Source organism: Sciurus vulgaris (genome assembly GCF_902686455.1).
Source record: "Sciurus vulgaris genome assembly, chromosome: 2".
Lineage (NCBI taxonomy): Eukaryota > Metazoa > Chordata > Mammalia > Rodentia > Sciuridae > Sciurus > Sciurus vulgaris.
The window spans coordinates 174,636,905-174,643,493 of NC_136462.1; positions in this window are offsets into that span (position 1 = coordinate 174,636,905).

The window sequence follows — 6,589 nt, forward strand, 5'->3', positions numbered from 1 at the left end:
GGCTCGTGGGTGGAGGGGCCGAGGTCCCGCCTCTCTCTCCCCACTCTCCCCCACCCCGGGGTAGGTCGCTGCCCCAGCCCCCGGAACTCTCCCGGGACGCCTTCGAGTCCCGCCTCGCCGCTCCATGCGGTCCTCTCCTGGCTGGTGCCATCCTCCAGCCCAACAGAGCTCCCTCAGCGCCTGGCCACCAGTCGTTGGCAAATGTAAAGGCTTGAACCGCGACAGACATTAGCTTTTGTCCCTGGATCTGGTCCCGCAGCTACCCTCGAGGCCTCCAGCTCCTTCGCACTATTTTGCACTTAGACCCCCTTCCCCCAGCGTGTTTGCGCTAAGCCACCTCTTATTCTGGCTGCGCTGGAGAGATGTTCCGGGTACCAGAAGGACTGAAAGGACTGGGGTTGGTCTCCATGGCAACCGGAGGAAGGAGGCGGGTTATAAATCCTTCGCCACCCTCCTGTGGTGAAGGAGGGTGCGTGGGAGCCCGGAAGTTGGGTTGGCTTTTTGAAGGAGACCCAGAGCCACTTCGCTGTGCTGTAATGGGGGACATAGGATTTGGCGACTGCCTTGGAACTTGGATATTTTTTCCACCCTTAGTTGTCTTCATTTCTCTTTTAAAGAGCGAAAATGATTACCTACAGCCCGGAGACCCAGTATCTTTCCTATACCAAAAGCCCTTCCTGGCACTCCTTCCATCTAAGGCTACCTTAGCCTGCTACCCAGCTCTATATCCCTAAGGTACTTCCTCAGCCCCTCAAGTTTAAGTGGACTGTGTGGCTTGCTAATTATCCAATAAAGTGCCTACCCTAGGCATATGGGCCTTTGGGTCAAAGCCCTTCTTTTCTTGCTGACAATCTGGCAATCATTAAAGTTTATCTAAAATAAAAGATGAAGCATATGTCAATGGCAACAAGATGGAAAGTTTCTAATCCTAAGTCAGAAATGCAAATTTTGAGCAAAAGAAACCAAAAACCAAAGAATACATACGGAGCCAGGCACAGGGTGCATGCCTGTAATCCCAACAACTAGAGGCTGAAGCAGGAGGATGGCAAGTTCAAGTCCAGCCTCAGCAACTTAGGTCCTAAGCAATTTAGTGAGACCCTATCTCCAAATAAAAAATAGAAGGGACTGGAGATGTAGCTCAGTGGTAAAGCACCACTGGGTTCAAACCCCAGTATAAAAAAAATAATAATACATTACTGTATGGTTCAGATAGTAAGTTCAGATGCTGGGCATATATATAGCTTAGTGGTAGAGCGCCTGCCAAGCATGCAAAAGGCCCTGAATTGGATCCCCAGCACTACAATAATTAAGTTCAACATTAGTAGAGGATGGGAGAGGTGAAGACAATGGTTACTTTAAGGAAATGAGGAAAGAAAAGTAATGAAAGGGAACCAGATAGGCAGGAGGCTGGTGATGTTTCTCTGATGGGTGATAGTTACATGAGTGTGTTCACTTTGTAATATTTCATCAAGATGTTCACTTATGATTTGTGCATTTTTCTGTATATGTGTTATACTTAAATTATTTATTTTTTAAAAGAGTAATTGAAGATTTGCTTTGGAGCAAATCTCCAAAGATAAACAACTTCATGAGTAAGCTTAGATATTTATTTTTGAAACGTGAAATTTTTGGCCAGGCATGGTATTGCCCACCTGTAATCCTAGCAACTCGGGAAGCTGAGGCAGGAGGATTGCATGTACAAGGTCCTAAGCAATTTAGCACAGACCTTGTCTCAAAATTTAAAAATACAAAGGACTGGGGATGTGGCTCAGTGGTTAAGCTCCCTTGAGTTCAGTCCCTGGTACCAAAAAAACAAAAACAAAAACAAAGTGAAATTGTCACCAGGCACAGTGGTGCATGCGTGTAGTCCCAGCTACTCAAGAGGCTGAGGCAGGAAGATTGCAAGTTTGAGGCCAGACTGGGCAACTTAGCGAGACCGTCGCAAAAATGTTTTTAAAAGAAGCCAGGCGTGGTGGTGCATGCCTGTAATCCCAGAAACTCTGGAGGCTGAGGCAGGAGGATCTTGAGTTCAGAGCCAGCCTCAGCAACTTAGCAAGGCCCTAAGCAATTCAGCAAGACCCTGTCTCTAAAGAAAGTATAAAAGAGGGCTGGGGATGTGGTTTGGTGGTTCAGCACCCCTGGGTTCAATCCCTGGTACAAAAAAAAAAAATTAAAAGAAACAAATAAAAATGACTGGGGGGTGTAACTCTATGGTAAAGTGCTCCTGATTTTGATCTCCAGTAACCACCCCCACCAAAAAAAGTGAAATTGTCACGGGAGGAAATCTAAGGATTCCTGGGAAAGGGGGACCTTAACTCAGGACAAGTGGGCTTCTTAACAAATATAGCAGAAATTAATTTAAGGATGTGTCAGTTAAAAGCACAGAGATTAATTTAGGAGAGCAAGGAATATATGTTTAAGGAAGAATGTGACCATTTGGAGACTGAGAGATACTTTTGGGGTTCTCAGGCTCTTTTAAAGGAAATTTGGTGAGGGGTGAGCATGGTAAGGTATGTGGAAATAACAGCCTGCTGATCAAAATATGGCTTATGGTGCACTTGACAGGCTCAGGATCCTTAGGCTGAGGTGGTCTTCTTGTTTGATCAATAGATAACATTGGAAAGTACCCTAGATTATAAATTTCCTAAAATACCCTATTTCTTTGCTTAATCTGCATATTGCATTGTATTTAACAGTGCCCAGGTAATTTTCATAACTGGATGAATTTTGAGTAACTCCCAAGATTTACAGATTTCCCAGAAATTTGAGACCTAGGAGAACTAACTTGGGGAATGACAGGCCTGGAAAAGTCTCCAGAGCTTCACATTAAAATTGTATTTCCTTGTCCTTCCTTTTGTCTCCTTTTTACTTATTCTTTGTATTTCTTCTATTTTACCTCACAATGAAAGTAACAATTAAGAATTTTCATTTCTCTGAGGTTATTATAATAGGCTTTTGTTGTTGTTGTTGTTGTTGTTGTTGTTGTTTTAAATAACGTTACTAAGTTCTTTTTCACTCTTCTAAATCACACTCCAAGAGAAGCCATTTTCTGGTTGCAGAGTAAATGGCAAATGGACATGGTAAGCATAGTACTTCAGAGGAACTAAACATATTCTAAAGGAATGACTTGTAAATCTAGAACCATTTCTGTAATGAAACATCATACAAAACACACTCATCTACAATGCTAGTTGCCTGTTTCTGGGTAAAAATAACCCCCAAACTTCAGCTTAAGCAGTAATATATATTTATGTATTATCTCAGTTTCTGAGAGGAAATTAGGAGTGACTTAGCTGGGAGGTTCTGGCTCAGGGACTTTTAAGAGGTGGTAGTCATTTGAAGATGTAATGGACTGGAGGATCCTGCCTAATTGCCATCTGACTAGCAAATTAGTACTGGCTGTGGGCAGGAGGTCTCAGGTCACCAGGTGAGTCTCCAAAAGGTTACTTAGTGTCCTCACAACATAGCAAGCTGACTGCTCCCAGACCTAGTGATCCATGAGAAAACAAGGTAGATTGCAGTGTCTTTTATGACCTAGCCTGGGAAATCATCCTCCATTGTTTATGCAATATCCTTTTACACAGGTCAGCCCTATTCATTATGGGTTAGTACTACAAAGATGTGAATATCACAAGGGAGAGGACCCTTGGTGACATCTTGGACCCAACAGTCTGTCTTTTGGCACGCAGTGATTCACATTCTCATTTCATTTTTCTACTCTCTAATAGCCGGGGTACAGACCCTATCTGAGTTTGCATTTCAGCTAAAGTAGAGCATCACTGGAGAATAAAAATTAAGATATCATTGCAAGAGGCCACAGAGGTTTACAGACCAAGTTCTTTCACCTTTCAGTGGGCTCTAGTAGTGCTAGGGACATGGTATAGATCAGACCTTTTTTAAGCCCAGGTCCTTTATTCTACAGTGTAAAAATACACAGGCATCTCCCTCCCTCAGTCCCAAAGATATGAAAAACATGAAGTTCTTAAGCCCCTAGATGTTTTTCTAAGACTTGGATGCTAGCCCAGAGTTCACTACCAAAGAAGGGTAGAGATGTGTGGTGGGGGTTGGGGTGGGGTTGTAGTACTGTGGATTGAACCCAGGAGCACTTTATCTCTGACTATACCCCCAGGCCTTTTTATTTTTAATTTCAAGTCAGGGTCTTGCTAAATTGGCCAGTCTGGCCTCAGACTTACAGTTCTCCTGCCTTAGCCTCCCAAGTCACTAGGATTATAGGTGTGCACCACCGTACACACATACAAACTAGAATGTGGAAGTTTGGTGACGCCACCTCAGCTCACGGGCAATGTAAAAGCATTGACTGCTTTCACAAAAACAGTCTCAAGCAAATAGAGGAAGAAAATTCAAGATGAAATATAATTTTAGAACAACTAGAATTTTCTAGATGTGAAAGATCCAATCCCTTCCCAAGTATCAAAAGGGTTGAACAGGAACTGGAGATGTAATTCAGTGGTAGAGCAGCACTTGCCTGGCATGCATGAGGCCCTGGGTTCCATCCCCAGCACCCAGAAAAAAAGAAGAAAAGGGTTGACCCTGTTTCATTAGTTTTCATGCTCAAGGCCTATCTTATTTTGATTAAATATCCCTGATCAGATACTATTAACTCCTAGATAATCGTAATAGTCTCATCCTTTAGTAGTAGTTAGAGAAGCAATCTGTGTCCAAATACCTGAGAAATATAGGAAAATTTAAGTGCAGCCTCTTAAAGTTTTTAACATGCTGAGTGAAAGGCATGATGAATCTTAAGGAAGAGTCTGGGTGTGGAGGGCATGTGGCTGTTTCCCAAAAGTAATTAACTACAGAACCCTTTTTCACAGAGCTTACTCCTCAGAACATTCTTTGAGCCATTCCTCTCTGAGTATAAAAATCGCTTGCCTGTTATCTTAAAGTGATGCTTCTTTCCATTGTGAAAACTTGATGACTGGAATTATTTTCACTCCAAAATAAACCTATTCATAGAAGCATCTGTCCCCTAAAAACAAGTTTGTCTTGATTTCTCTTAAACCACTCCACTTTCCCACTTCCCATGCTTTTGTACTTCTCTTAATGGTACTGCCCATTCCATTGCTGTAACTTGATTCTTCCTCTCATTTGCTTGAATCCAGCAAGAGGAAATATAATGCAAACCATATGTGTAACTTAAAACGTTTCTGTAGCCATGCTTGAAAAGGCAAAAAGAAACAAATTATTTTTAATATTATATTTTATTTAATTCAGCATATCCAAAATACTAGTTCAATATGTGGCATTGGTCACATTCCAAGTGTTTAATAGCCACATGTGTATACTGGCCATCCCAGATAAAAAGTTCTCATCAGTAATTTATTTCCTTTGCCTCCTAAATGGTTATCGTGCCTAGTTTGGCTCCTCTTCAAACTCCTAAATATGTCTGATTAAAGATTGTTCTACTTATAATCCCATCTTTGTTGAAAAGATTTTGGTGACTTTTCCTACAAAGTGAAGTTCAAACAACTTAACATCCAAGGAACCCCACTTTTGGCATCTTCCCACTTTTCCCCATTACTTCCCATATGCTTGCATAATGTGTTCCAACAAAACAAATCTCAGATTCTCCAGATAGGCTTTACTCTGACCCCGCTCTAAACCTCAGTTCATCTTTTGTTTCTACATGAAATTCCTTTCCACTTATCAAATTCCTTCTGCTTATCAAAATCCAACCCAGCTTCCATGGGACAGTGAAGTGATATCTCCTCCTGAACATCTTCACTGGTTACCCCCACTAGCTATCAACCTTCTGACCTTTTATATTAGGTCAGCCTTTTTTTTTTTTTTTTTTTTTTTTTTTTCCTTCTCCAGTGCTGGGGATCAAACCCAGGGTCTCACACCCTGCTAGGCAAGCACTCTACCACTAAGCTACACACCAGACCCTACATTATGTCACTCTTCATGGCATTTCTCACATACTTCTTTGACTTAGAAGTCTTAGTGTATTTTTTATAGACCCAACTAGATTATGAAAGCTATTAGAATAAGAATTTGCATCTTCACATCCCCAAAAGGACCTTTCACAGAGTAAGCACAGATTCACCCACACACATACATGTGCACACACACACACACACACACACACACACACACACACACAGAATATGGCAGCTAGTGACTACAGTGACAATAGCAGCTTTATAACCTAACAACCCAACATTGTAGTGGACAGTATTCCATATCTGCCCAGCTACCAACTATTCTGTATTCTCTAAGAAGTCCTCCCTGCTGACAGATCACAGATTAGACCCCAGCAGCCATCTTTGTACCTCATCCCCCCATCACCTTGGAGCAGGGATCACCTCTCAAAGCATGGTGCCACATCTCCCATGCAGGCAAAGAAGCCAAGCGATCTGGTCTGCAGGGAAACTCAAAAATGAACAGGGGGCTGGAGTTGTGGCTCAGTGGTAGAGTCATGCATGTGTGAGGCACTGGGTTCGATCCTCAGCACCACATAAAAATAAATAAAGGTATTGTGTCCATCTACAACTGAAAAATTTTTTAAATTCTTTAAAATAAAATGAATAGATGGAGAACAAAACACAGAAGTAAACTGCTTGGCCAG